At 45.8% G+C, this 15,109-nt stretch overlaps 1 long non-coding RNA gene across 4 annotated transcripts in view; it reads right to left on the reverse strand.

The window, feature by feature from the left end:
• Positions 1-3,758: 3,758 nt before the first annotated feature.
• The window catches only part of LOC117202587 (uncharacterized), a 73,685-nt gene continuing 62,334 nt past the window's right edge, over positions 3,759-15,109 (reverse strand). For all 4 annotated transcript variants that reach the window (XR_007474530.1, XR_007474529.1, XR_007474527.1 and 1 more), the window contains one exon: positions 3,759-14,832. This is a non-coding gene — a long non-coding RNA (uncharacterized LOC117202587). The remainder of the gene's footprint in view (positions 14,833-15,109) is intronic.

The following is a 15,109-nucleotide window of genomic DNA, read 5'->3' on the forward strand; positions in this document are numbered from 1 at the left end:
AATTGAGGGTGCCAAAGCCCCGCGGTGGAAACAAACGATGTGTTTTAGAAACTGATGCCTAATGTAGCTGTAGCAGAGTGAGGGGGAGGGAGAGTAAGTGACATAGAGGTAGGACAGGTAGGCTGGGGTTTGATGGAGCAAAGGTTTTTAGAGGCTGTGATAAGGAGTGTGGATTTTACTTTGAATGTGATGGGAACCACTGGGTTAGCAGGAGCAATGGGTCATTTACTACTATGAGGGGATAAGAGAAAATTTCCCTGTTGTCCCAGAATTGGAAACCAGGACTCAGAGCTGAGATTAAATTCTTCTGCGTTCAAAAGAGAGACAAAATGGCGTTTTTCACAGAACTAGAAAAAATAATTCTAAAATTTGTATGGAAATACAAAAGACCCCAAATAGCCAAAACAATCTTGAGAAAGAAGAGCAGAGCTGGAGGTATCACACTCCCCCGATTTCAAGCTACAGTCATCAAAACAGTATTGGCACAAAAACAGACACATACATCAATGGAACAGAATAGAGAGCCCAGAAATGAACCCTCACTTATATGGGCAATTAATTTATGACAAAGGAAACAAGAATATAAAATGGGGAAAAGACAGCCTGTTTGATAAATAGTGCTGGGAAAACTGGACAGCTACATGCAAAAGAGTCAAACCAGATAATCTCTCACACCATGCACAAAAATAAATTCAAAATGGATTAAAGGCTTAAATGTAAAACCTGAAATCGTAAAATTTCTAGAAGAAAACATAGGCAGTCCTCTCTTTGACATAGGTTCTAGTAACATATATTTTTTGGATATGTCTCCCCAGGCAAGGGAAAGTAAAGCAAAAATAAATAAATGGGGCTACATCAAACTAAAAAGCTTTTGCCCAGCGCAGGAAATATCAATAAAATAAAAAGACCACCTACTGAATGGGAGAAGATACTTGTAAATGATATATCCAATAAGAGGTTAGTATCCAAAATATACAGAGAACTCGTACAATTCAACATCAAAAAACCAAACAACCAAATTTTAAAAATGGGCAGAGGATCTGAATAGACATTTTTCCAAAGAAGACATACAGATGGCCAACAGACACATGAAAATGCTGTCTGTTGAAATGAAAATGAGTGATGCTCAACATCACTAATCATCAAGGAAATGAACATCAAAACCACAACGAGGTATCACCTCAAAGCTGTGAGAATGGCTATTATAAAAAAGACAAATGACAACTGTTAGTGAGGACACTGAGAAAAGGGAACCCTCATGCACTGTTGGTAGGAATGTAAAGTGCTGCAGCCACTATGAAAAACAGTTGGAGATTTTTCAAAAAATTAAAAATAGAACTACCATGATCCAGCAATTTCACTCCTGGGTATTTATCCAAGGAAAACAAAAAACACTAATTAGAAAAGATATTTGTACCCCTATGTTCATTGCAGCATTATCTACAATGGCCAAGATATGGAAGCAACCTAAGTGCCCATCAACAGATGAATGGATAAAAATGTGGTATATATACAATAGAATATTAGCCATAAAAAAGAATGAAATCTTACCATTTTTGACAACATTGATGGACCTAGAGGGTACTATGCTAAGTGAAATAAGTCAGAGAAAGACAAATACTGTATGATATCACTTGCATGTGGAATCTTAAAAACAAAACAAATGAACAAACATAAAACAGAAACAGAGTTATAGATACAGAGAACAAACAGGTGCTTACCAGAGGAGAAGGGGAGGGGGGAAGAATAGGTAAGGAAGATTAAGAGGTACAAACTTCCAGTCCCAAAATAAATGAGCCACAGGTATAAAATGTACAGTGTGGGAAATATAGTCAATAACAAAGTAATATCTTTGGGGTGATGTAACTAGATTTATGTGGCGATCATTTGAAATGTATAGAAAAAAATCACTATGTTGTGTAAGAGGAACTAACATAGTGTTGTAGGTCAATTATACTTCAAAACCGAATAAAAAACATACAAACAAACTCAGAAAAAGAGATCACATTTGTAGTTACCAGAGGTAGGGGGTAGGGGGAGAGGAAATTGGATGAAGACAGTCAAAAAGATACAAACTTCCAGTTATAAGTAAGTACTAGGGATGTAATGTACAACAATGAACCGTATAATGAACACAGCTGTATGTTGTATATGAAAGTTGTTAAGAGAGTAAATCCTGAGTTCTCATCATAAAATCTTATTTCTATTCTTTCATTTTGCATCTATATGAGATGACAGATGTTCACTAAACTTATTGTGATGATCATTTCATGATGTAAGTCCAAATATTATGCTGTATACCTTAAACTTATACTGTGCTGTATGTCAATTATTTCTCAATACAACTGGAAGAAAAAGACAAAAAATTTGGGGCTAGACACCCTCAGGTCTTACAGAAGCAGACCGTGTTCTAAATTTGCCCTGCTTCTATTAACCATTGCCTCAACACCACCCCTCTTTCCCAGGCTGTATAAGGAGACTAGGATGGGAAAGAAAAGGAAGAATTCTTCAGAATAGCAAGCCCTCCGTCTAGTGGAGAATGCGAGGTTCTACCCTCACACCAAGATAAGTGTGAGAAAGAAAACACTGAGAGCACCCAGAAGAAGGGGAGGGTTTATAAACTACCCCAAGGCCTCCCCAAAGCAAGGGAAAGGGGAGTTAAAGAACAGGCTGAGTGTAAGAAGAGTAGCCTGAATTTTCATTATTTGTGTAGTAAGTGGATGCAGTGGAAAACGACTGGGCTTTAGCCCCCAGGAGAGGTGGGGGATGGGTGCAGCTCACCACAGTTAGAGGCTGTGTAATTACATGGGTATGAGAAGAAGCTAAGGAGGTTAGAAGAGGTTGAAGCAGAGCCAGATCTCCCAAGTCTGGTACTGGTGGGTTTCCTCTAAAGAACTCACAAATGCACCCCCATTTCTGCCAGTGTGACTTCATAACTTTAATGCTGGATGAAATATTTTAAAAATCTTTTTAAATGGATTGGTGAGTTAGAAAATTGGTGAGGAATACACAGAGCCAAAAATGAAGCAAAACTGATAGAGTGGTAGACAGATCACTGAAAACTAGTTCTCACCTGGAAATCATTTGCCAAATGAGGCAAACTTGAGCTTTATTTTTCATGGTCCTGTAAGCACAGGGGCCAGGTGATGAAACTCAAATCCCACCCAAAGTAGGATATCTAATAGGAGACACACACACACACACACACACACACACACACACACACACACACACACACACACACACACACACACACACACACACACACACACACACCCAATTCAAATTGGGACTCCAAGGGTGAACACCCTCCTGGTGGAGACTGCAAGGTAAATTGCCTGTTTCAAACCTTGGCAATGAGTAGAAGAGGTAGAAAATGTTTCCCCTGAGAATTTCTAACCACAAGCTGGTTCCCACGTGGATTTGCAACCTGAATTCACAGTCCCTGGGTGCTCTAAAAAACTGCAAGCTAAAATTTTAGTTAATATTGGTCCCAGGTTAATGGTGTTTCCAGGCATCTGGCAGAAGCAAACACAAATCCTGCTTGGAGGAAACTACCTTCCTAAGAAATATGTGTTCACAGCCTTGAATCACGAAACATATATAGAAAACAGGGAACCACGAATGACAGACAGTAGGAAAAAACTGTATAATCAGATTTGTAACAACACCAAATAGAGGGAATTCTCAAACACAGAATTTACTATAATACATCTAATACATTTCAAAAATTATTTTAATAAACTCAAATAGGGGTTGAGTATATGAGTAGAGATCAAGATTGTTAAAATATTATGAAACAGAACTGAATAAGAATCAAGTAGAATTTTTATAAATGAAAAACTACAGTAAGTTAAATTTATTTTTTAAATTAATTTTTGGCTGCATTGGGTCTTCGTTGCTGCTCATGGGCTTTCTCTAGTTGCGGTGAGCAGGGGCTATTCGTTGCGGTGCGTGGGCATCTCATTGCAGTGGCTTCTTTTGTTGCAGAGCACGGGCTCTAGGCGTGCGGGCTTCAGTAGTTGTGGCATGCGGTCTCAGTAGTTGTGGCTTGCGGGCTCTAAAGCACAGGCTCAGTAGTTGTGACGCATGGGCTTAGTTGCTATGCGGCATGTGGGATCCTCCCAGACCAGGGCTCAAACCTGTGTCCCTTGCATTGGCAGGCGGATTCTTAACCACTGCGCCACCAGGGAAGTCCCAGTAAGTTAAATTTAAAACTTCACACACAGAGTTAACAGCAGATTAGGCATAGCTGGAGAGAAAACCAGTGAACAGTGAACAGAAGCTAGACCTCAGGAAATTATCCACAAAAGGACAAAGAGAAGGAAAAGATGAAAAAAGCAGAGAGTTATAATATATCTAACTGTGTTCCAGAAGAAGAAAAGAAGGGGACTGAGGTAATATTTGAAAAGATAAAGGATGAGAATTTTCTGAACTGATGAAAGATACAAACCTACAGATTCTGGAATACCAACATCCCAAGCCAGATAAATAAAAAGAAATATATGCTTAGACATATCATAGTGAAACCGAAAAACACCAAAGAAGATCTTAAAAGTAGTGAGAGAAAAGACAGATTACCTTTGAAAGAATAAGGTGTGTATAGAGATGTCACTCATCACAAGGTCCAGGGCTCAGAAGGGATCTCTGAGAAATAGGAGGGAGACCCGAGCTGGGCTGGAGCTGAGTGTGCATATGCCTTCAGCACTCAAGAGCAGTAGAATAGCAAAATGGTGCAAAGATACATTTATTCATTTTTAACCTAAGATTTTAAAATTTCCAATTGTCCATTTCAAGGATCATTTATAAAACCTGAGAAGGGACCAACTGGAGATTTTGGGGGCAAAGCCCCTTGATTCACACCGCTCTGGTGGTTGGCTTGGATTTCTGCATAGACAGATTAACAGAAGGATGAACACACTTGGGAGGAATCACTGGCTCCTCCTCACAGTTCTGAAATGCCGCACCGAACCAGAGCCACCCCTAACCCTCCTCCTGAACCAGCTCACCTAAGGTCTGGGTGCACCACAGATGGGCGACGTAACTGGTGCCTGTCAGCTGACTGCCGCTCCGGAGGTCCCACCGGGCTCTGAGCCCTGGGGAGGAAGCCGAACCCGCTGAGGAATGGGGGGATGGTCCGCGGGGAGTCCAAGAGCAGCCTCACACAGCTCTGGACGCCGTTCCTGGGTCCCAGGCGCAGTCCCCTTCCTTCATCTGGAGGTCAGCCCTCTGGATGGAAGAGTCGGGGCACCTCTCAGGGGAAGCGCGGCCCTACGCTGCCAGGCTCTGCTGCTGAAGGTCAGGGGGCGGTTGTGGACTGGCCGCAAAGCGCAGACATCCGAGTGGCCAGTTTCCTCAAGCAGGTCTGCACTTTCGGGTTGACCACAGCGCCCGCTGGCCCTAACAAGCCTCCCAGCCAATCAAGAACCACATTCTTCTCCGCGCCCTCCTGTCTCCATGACAACCGCCTCAGCATCTGCTCCACACCCGCAGTCCTACTGCTGAAAAGACAGACTTGAAGGTCCAGTCCAGGTTCCCGGCACGCGGGCCGGGCCAGGGAGATCAGCGGGGGCCTCCAGGTACCCTAGTGGTACCCCAAAGCCTCTTCACACCCCGCAAGCTGGTGGGCGGGAGGCTGCCCCTCTGTTTGGGGAGCAGAAGATGCGAGACTCAGCAGAACTTTGTCTTTAGCAGGGCAAAGGCTAAATGTTTTCCATGTTACCTGCTCTGTCTTTTAATGCCCACTTGGACTTGACTTTCAACTCCTCACTCGGGCCGCCATGGGTCCAGGTTTCTGGCTGGGTCCTCTCCCATAACACAAGAATATCCAAGTTCCAGTCACTTTAAAACGTTCGTTAAAATGTTCCACCCGCTGGGTTCCACGAAAACTCCTCGTGAGGGGAGACGGGACCCGGCGAAAGTAGCTCGCTCAAATCCGACCCTGTTAAGCCAGAGAACCAGCGATTCCCGGAGCAACAAGGAACTCGGGTCGCCTGTCTTCTGGGCACACTCGAGCCAGGAGGACAAGACGGAGGCGCTGAGTGGGGGTTGCGTAGCTTCAGCCCTCCATTGAGAGATCTTTGGCTAAGCTTCGAGTGGGACTCTGGGGAAGCGAGTCTCAGCGCTCGGGTCCTCCTCTTCAAATATGACCAAAGCACCTGCTTCAATTTGCAGCTTCCAGGGCGTCCTCCGGCAGAGCGCTGGGCTCGAGCGCCACCTGCCTGCCACTACGACCCTCTACTGCTGTAAAGTTATCGGCATAACAATAACTCAGATCCTGGCAGTTTTCACCTGGCTAGGTGCTTTACATACACTATATCAACTGAATTTAACAACCTATGAAGTATTCTCATCCCAATTTTACATGTGAGGAAACAGGTTCAGAGAATTTAAGAAACTTGCCAAGGTCACTCAGCTACCAAGTGTCAGATCCTGGATTCAAGTGACCTCTTGTCTCAGGCATGCTCTTGACCCTGTGCATATATCCTCCTATGTTACAGTTGAGTTCCTGGTGATCCTGTCCCAAGGGCCCTCCAATGGGTTCTTCTGCCTGCCTCTGACACTGTAGGCTCAGCACAGTTTTTCCCCAGAGCTCATGCCCCTCTGTGGACCACCCACCCACTAGTCTTCAGGCCAGAGCCTGGCTGGCACTGAGACTCACCTGATGATCACTGTGCATGCAGGCCACCACACTGGCACTTTGAACTGTACCACCAAGTTGTTTCCTTATTTCTAATAGATTCAGGGGCTGTTTTCATTAATTAATATGCTAGGGACTCTCCTGGTGGTCCAGTGGGTAAGACTCTGCACTCCCAATGCAGGGGGCCCGGGTTCGATCCCTGGTGGGGGAACTAGATCCCGCATGCATGCCGTAACTAAGAGTCTGCAACTAAGAAGCCCATATGCCACAATTAAGGCCTGGTGAAGCCTGAATAAATAAATGAATAAATTTTTAAAATGTTATCCCATTTAACATGCTGTAATGGACATCTTTTCTCCCCCTCTGCCCAACATCCCTTCCCTCATATCTCAGTAACAGCATCCCCTTTCTTTGGGAGAAGTTCTTCTCCCTCTTCTATGAAGGGATGGGAGATGGGGGATTGGAGAAGGGGATGGGAAAGGGGAATGAGAGAGAAAACAAGAAAGAGAATTTTGTCTATGTGATTCCTACATTAGCTGGACTTGTGTGTGCAGCTCTATCCCCGCTGTTCCATAGTTTGATCACATGCACCAATAATGTCCTTTTTGTCCTATGCCAGTTTAAAATGGCTTCTCTGACTCTTGTAACTAGAGTCCTAGATGATACATTACACTAACCACCTCCAAACTCAAAACATTCAAAACAGAATAAAGCTACTCACTAGTACAGTTTTTATTAAAATTCTTATTTTGAGGTAATTATAGACTCACAAGAATGTACAAAAAGTAGTACAGAGAGGTTCCACGTACCCAGTATCCAGCTGCCCCCATAATGGCATTTTATGTAACTATAACACATTATCAAAACCAGAGAAGTGATATTGGCACAATACAATTACCTAGTCTACAAACCTTACTTAGATTTTACCTATTTTGCATGTATTTTTTAATGTCCTAAGTGTATAATTCTATGGCACTTTATCATATGTATAGAATAATACAACCATCACCACATTCAAGACACAAAGCTACCATCACCACAAAAGAACTCCCTGTGCTGTCATAGTGATACCTGCCTCGCTCCCTTCTCTAATCCATGACAACCACTGGTCTGTTCTCCATCTCTATACTTTTGTAATTTCTAGAATGTTATATAAATGGAATAATACAGTATGTGACCTTTTGAGACTGGCCTATTTTTCCACTCAGAATAATGCCCTTGAAGTCCATCTAAGTCGTTGTGTGTATCAATAGTTGATTTCTTTTTATTGCTGAGTACTATTATATTGTATGGATGTACCAGTTAGTCTCTGGTGCAATCTAATGAAAGTTCTTTCCTCAGACATACAGGGTAGGGAAGGTAGAAAAGGGAAAAACTGGACACTCAGTCCCCCAGACACACATAGTGAGTTGTGAGCATCTGGGGCCTTGTCACAGACACCCCATGGTGACATCTGACAAGGTTTGATCTTGGTCAGTTTCTTGACCATTACTGACCCTGCCAGCCCACCCTCAAGTCAAGCTTGAAGCCTCCACAAGCCCCCAAAACTGTTTTAAATTCAACAAAAGTTCACTGAGCACCTACAGCTCAAATTTTCTGAGCCCCTGCTGCTCCAGATTGCCTCACAAAACCTCCCTGGTGGTCTCCAGCCACCCCGAGCCAAGCTGAAGGGACCCACAGACTCTTGGCTCATCTCTGCTGTGGTGACTCAGGCCAGAATCAAGTGATGTTACCTCAGGGACAATATAGTCCCTGCAAGTAACAAGGGCCAGGGGTCAGGAGACCTCACTTTGGCTCCTGGCTCAGCCATCTGGCTCTCCCAGACAGGTTCTCCTCAGGCCAGTCACTTGCCTCCTTGTTTATTAAGTCTCCTCATTTGTCAGTTGATGGGATGGGCCCTAGGAGCACCCTAGCATCCCATCTTTGCCCTGACCCTGTGGCCTAGTCTGTTTGATCCCAGGCTCCCCTCATGGGTTTGGAATCATGAAAAATGTCTACTCAGGGAAGGCTCTCCCCAGATACCTCTGTACCCCCTGAGACCAGGATGTTCAACGACCTTGGGATATGGTTGGTTGTGTGGGGAGATTTATCCCATTGGGCCTTCCAAGATGCAAATGGCATCTGAGGGTTCTTGCAGCCAAACAAGGGGCTTTGCTTAGAGATCAGAAAGTAGAAAAAATGAGCGAAGAACAGGATAGAGAAGGAGGGCAGAGAAAGAATGAGGGACTAGAAATGAAACAAGATTACTCTCACATGATGTTTACTGAATTAACTGTGTTTGGATTTGAGAGTTTTTTCCCCATCATGAGTGTCTAGAGGCTATTTCTTAATGTCTTTGAGTTTTAAAAATAAACTTGCAAGTTAACTAACTCTCAAATATTCTCGTGGAGGTAGTTTTTGTTCATGGCTAATGTCCTCCAACATTGCAACCAGATACATGAACCCAACGGACCTGGGCTAGCCTGTCAGGGGCCCAGTTACAGAGACATCTGGCTGCCAAGCAGTCTCTCACTCCAAGAAGTGCTTACCTATTCGTGTGCCCAGTTAACTGGGATGAGTTCATGAAATGAAGGCTTTGCTTTATTATAGACAGTGATGGGCTTTGAGATCAGCTAGGCCAGCTTCTTCATTTTATAGAAGCAATAGAAGCCCAGAGAAGGAAAAGACCCTAATTGGAGAAGGAAGAAAATGGTACAGGAAGGAAAAGATGCATGTGACCGGCTAAAAGAGATTCTTGTTACATTGCAGCATTATGTATATGCATACACACATGTGTGTTTAAAACATTTTAAATTAAAAAATGGTAATAAAAAAATTAGAGCACATTGCCAGATTGGTCTTTGGTCATTTGCATACTTTTCTTCCTTTTTTCCACCAGTTTCTCTTCAGCTCTATTTACAGGACTGCTGTTGTGTGGTCTCCAGCAAGTGTCTTTCCCTCTCTGGGTTTCTATTTCATCTTTAAAATGAAGGATCTGGTTTGGCTGATCCAAAACCCCATTTTATTTTTCTTCCACAACTGCTATGCCTGGCTCAACCGGCAAAAGTGTGACTTGGGTGGAGATGAGAAAACATGAAAGTCACCTGGGTCCTTCGTCCTTGCCTGGAGCTGATGGCCACAGACCCGCGAGCATTCGCAACACCCTGCTTGGGCGTTCTCCTTACCTCCCTGCCAGAGTCTAGGGATAACGCAGCAGCTGGCTCTGCGGTTACCATGGCTACCCGCCAGCTGGCTTAGCCTCTGTTTCCCCCTAGCGGACATTCAGGACACCTACAGCTCTGTCATTTTCCCCTTGGGCGGCGTGTTCCGCAGGCAGCTCTGTCCAAAGAGGCGGCTTTCGTACAGGCCCCTCTCTGCTAGGCCCCGTCCTGAGCCTTGGCTTCAGCGAGCCCGCTCCCTGTCCCGCCGGTCCAACCATTCCAGCTTCTCTGCCCTGGGGCCATGTTTCTCTGGCTTTGCTGCCCAGGCCCAATAACCCTAACCACCCACCCCTCCCAGCCAGAGTTCTGGGAATAAGAAGGGCTCTTACCCAGGGCACTTCCAGAATCCCTCTAAAAGTGCAAAAGTTCGATGTGATATGAACTAAAACACTCTTCCCTTGGTCGGACTCCACCCTCCGACCCAGCCAACAGCCCTTAATTCAGACCTCAGCTTCTGGAACCTCTTTTCCGGATGGACTTTGTCCATCCTTAGGATGGGATCCCATAGACAGGACAGCCTGGCCAGGATCCAGGGAGGCACCAGTGTAGTCGGGGCACCACCAGAGCTGGGCATGGCAGCTTCAGTTGGGAGATGGGCAGGCATACAGACAAACGAACCCAACATGGGGCTGGGGTGGGCCATGACAAGGATGGTGGCACAGGGTATGCTGGGAGCATGCGTGGGGAAGGGGGACTCACCCCAGCCTGAGCCAGAAAAACTTCTTGGGGGATGCGATGTCTGATCTGAAGCTCCAAGGATGAATAGGCACTGTAGGCTGCAGTAGAGATTTCAGCGATAGTAATAGTGGACTGGGAGGTCTTCAGTGTATGCCTTCCTCAGGGTGTTATTTCTCATCAGGGTCCATGGATCCTGTGTCTCTTCTTTGTCCTCCTCCTCTTCTCACCCTGTCCCCTCTCCCTGGGCAATCTCCTCCAGCCCCATGATTATAATCAGCACCGCTTTGCTACATGTGGTCCATTCTACCTGGTCACACGCAGTCCCTTCTACCTGGACTTCCCTTGACTTACATGCCTAGCTGGGGAACCCATCTTTCAAGACCCACCTTGATATTCACTCTTTTTTGGTGCCTTTTCAGAACCAACCTTTCAATCATGCTTTCATTCTACAAACTTCTATTGAGCATCAAGTATTAGGTCCAGAATGTGTCCCTACCCTGTAACTTTCTGTTCACTTGTCTGTCACCCCAATTGACCAGGATCTCCTGAGGGCAGGAGTAGGCAAGACTGTGTCTTTTGTCTTCTTAATCCTCAGGTTTTAAGATTCACTCCCTGAATGAATGGATGGATAGGTGAAATGAATTTAAGTACAGCTTCTCCTTGTAAAACAACCAAAAACACCCCAGTTAGCAGAGCTGGCACTCTCTGACTCCCAGTTCTGTCTCCTGACATTGCCCCAAAAGAATCTGGCCATATGTTATTAAATTAAAGTGAATTAAAATTTTCTTGAAATAACCACAGACTCCCCCGCTCCCCTAAGCCTGCAATGACCAGATTACATCTCCTCCAGGCACAGAAGTTTGACATTTCATTGCAAAGTCATTTTCTTCTCATTTCCTTATGTTGCTAAAATATTCTATTTCTCTTCACTTCCCCTTTGTGTTCCCATTACTCACATTTAGTTAAATTTATCTGCTGCCACTTAATCATCTGAGATAGGCTTGCTGGTGTGGACATTCTTAGGGCACTGCCTTCCAGACCATTTGTCTCCTCCGGGGCCACTCTGAAAACAGGACCCAGATCCCTGCCCCAGGGCTTCTGGGCTGACCCTCAGACCCTAGGTTTGTGCCCAAGACAACTCTGACTCAGGTCCTCCCTCCCTCCTTCCTACACCTACTGCCTTCCTTTCCCCAGCTTTCTCATCTTCTGTTTCCTGGGGCATGTTTTTCATTCTGCCTCCAATCCTGGCACCTCCTGAAACCCCTTTGGTCACCCTGAGCAAGGGGCCTCACAGTTCAGCTCTCATTGGGCTCCCTGAGTAGGTCCTTAACAGGACAGCATATCCAGCAGAGCAGCCAATGTGGGGGTTGTTTGGTGCCTGCTTGGGACACTGCCACATCCACCATGTTTCTGTGGCTGTCCGGGACACCTTTCTTCTCACCTGCTCACCTACCCTCATAATGTAGGGGTGGGGAGTATTCTTTTCCCTGGAGACAGTTGGCAAAGACCAGGAAGGCAATTTTGGCTTGGAGTGGAATCCCAGTTTCTCTTCTCAATAACTGTGTCACTTAGGGACCTGGGATTGCCCTTGGGACTTAGGGCTTAGAACTGCTTAGGTCAGGGGCAGTCAAGGCCCAGTGGCCACAGAGCCCTTTCCTCAGCCCTGGGAGGCAGGATCAGGAGCCCAGGATGGCTGCCATTTACTGGGCATTTGCAGTGTGCTGGGCTCTGTGGGCATATCTAGAGAGTTGGTGCTGTGAATCTCCTCTTCCCAGGAGGATAGTGAAGGATGCTTGCTCCTCACCTCAAGCTTGGGGAAAGGAGCTTCTGTGAGACCACGCAGAAAGCTCAAGACATGTCCTTTGGAGTTTCAGGGACACAGTGAACTGGGGCAACTCATGCCAGAGAAATCCTGATGGCAGGAGACAGGCTGGCCAGATGGCTTAGCAGTACAGCTAGGAGAGCAGCCGCGTCGGGATCTGCCTGCATGCCCAGAGATCAGGGGGGCAAAGGAGCGAACACTTCCAGAGGATGAGAGGTGGCTGCTGACACGAGAGAGCCAGCATGGGGTTGTCTTATAGCCTGATCAAGAAAGCCTCCAGGAGGAACAAAAAGACATCAGCCAAGGGGTGAAGAAGGGGTCAGTAGGCGATTTAGCTTAGATTTCATCCAGAGGCTATAGGGAAAAGGTAGCTCCATAAGTACATTTAAAGGACAAAGGGAGACAAAGAGAAACTGTTTTATAGTTAGTTCTATTTTATGAGTCATGTTTGTAGGGCTGTGCATAAATTACCTTACTTTTTTCTTTAATGAAATGTACTTCATTCTTGTGGCAATTCAAAACATATTCATCTTTCTAGAACAAGATCGTATCTCCAGTCTACACTCATCTACATTTTCTATGATCTCTGGTTGCATCTAGGTTAAAAAGATCTATTATCTTTATTATTTCTGAAATAGTTTATGCCCTCGAACTCTTATCTCAATTTTCACAGCAACCCTGGAAGGGAAGGGCTCCTGTTAGCCCTGTTCTACTTTTGAGGATCAGAAATTCTGAACAGGGCTCAAGGGTACACAGGAGTAAGTGGCAGAGTCAAAGTTTAATTGGAAAAGTCAGGCCTGGTTGGGGTGCCAATAGGGGAGGAGGGGCTTCCCCAGCCCTCCCCCAAATCTCTGTCCCCACCCCCATTATCAAGTATGGGCAGCTGTTGTTTAGATGCCCTCCGAGGAGGTTCTGGGGCGGGGGGGCTTCCTGACAAACGCCAGTGGCCCTGGCTGCCCAGGACCTTGACAAGAGTGCATGAGCCACTCTGTCCCCTGGAGACCCCCAAGAAGGAGCCAGAAGGGGGTCTCCTTGGTTAATAGTGGCTCTCAAGCTACTGGATCAAGTGTCATGACTAGAATTAGTGAACCCAGAGTCATGCTTGTGTGAGTTCAGGTTTTGGGGGGAGCAGGAGCCAAGGGTTCATCTGCAGAGAAGGGGGTGCCCAGAGCTAGAAAATGGGTGAGCAGCCCCAGGTCCAGCACCATGGAGGTGCTGCCTGTGACTGGACAGTTCCCAGGAGGCCTGGAGGGCTCTCACGGTTGGCTCCAGCTCAGGATTTCCCTGGATCCCTGCAGGGACACAACTCCCCCTTGTAACCTTGGCTGTTGATGGTTCTATTCTGACATCAATACATCCCCAACTAAGAAACTCTAAGAAACTGGATTTCACGAAAAACTTACAATTCCCTGCATGCACTGACCCACACCAGATTCCTCCTTTCTTAATGCCACTTACTTATCACTACTATGTCTCCAAGAATGCTACATACTCCCAAGAAGACCACCAGCCCTGCCTTGGTCTCCTAGCCTCCTTCCTGCCATATTGTTTCTTTGGAATAGATGGAGAAAAATGGGAAGACTGGCCTGAAATCAAGCCCCTTGATTTCACGTGGCTGTTGCTTGCAGTAGGAACAGAATGAAGTCCCATGGGTTTTTCTCAGCCCAACCACATCTGCCCGGCAGGTCAGAGGAGATGTCTGCCAGGGGCTCAGATGCAGCTGACGTCAGACTGGTTCTGAAGGAGGGAACTTGCATTTCACCCCTTACTGGGACTTCACAGGTGACTTAACGTGACTCTGGTAGAGGCCACATCGAGGGTCCAGTGGGTGTTACTTTGAATCAGAAGCTCCTCTTTCATTTTTTCCAATGAGGAGGTTCCAGCAGGTGTTGAAGAGCCTGAGGCAGTAGAGGGTGAGATGCACTAAGCAGCATGTGTCTGGCATCTAATTTGATTTGACTTGTTTTCCTGGCCATGCGAACCTGCAGCCAGGAATAAAAAGCACAGGCTGCGGGGGTGACAGCTCCCTGCCTTGTGTCCTTAGCTCCCTCCAGCCCAAGGGCTCACTCTACAGCCACAGGGCCATGTGAAGGCAGCATGGCCAAGGACTCCTGCCTTGGCATACACAGCATGGCAGATTGGTTTTGATTATGTTTGAAAAGCCCCAGAAAAATCTCTTCCCCAAACTTTCTACAATCAGGCAAGGAGGTGATTTATTAAGCATGGGTCAGACTGGGCCAGCTCTCCTGGTTGGCTAAAATTGGCCTAAAAAATAAATTGTGGTTGTCAGATCCATTAAATTAAATGATTCAAATACTACTGTAGCTGATTAAAGAACTTTATTCAATTTCCTCTTGACCACATGCTCTTCTGTGAGGGCAAGAGAGATACTGTTTCTGGAAGAATTGCAATGTTCGGAGACTGTTGATCTAATCTAATGGATGATGTTTATTAAATATGGTTCCTTCTCCCTTGTTTGATGAAAGGTGAGACTAAAGAGGGAAGAGGAAATGACTTACTGTTTGTTTTACTATGAATGACCCTCCCTCTGCCAGGCCTCTAGGTAGGAGCCTCCACAGTGAACCAAGCTGGGTGGCTGAAGAATTTTTAAGGAGCCTTAAAAGACCTCTAGGCAACAATAACAAAGGTCAACAAATGAAACTCAAGCATGAGTAAACAGATAAAAATAATTAATGAATCTGGGACTCTAGCAGACAGTCTAATAGTGGTGCCTGCATCACCCAGGGCACTGGTGGGAGAGACAGCCTT

This window comes from Orcinus orca, chromosome 20 (genome assembly GCF_937001465.1).
Source record: "Orcinus orca chromosome 20, mOrcOrc1.1, whole genome shotgun sequence".
Classification (NCBI taxonomy): Eukaryota; Metazoa; Chordata; class Mammalia; order Artiodactyla; family Delphinidae; genus Orcinus; species Orcinus orca.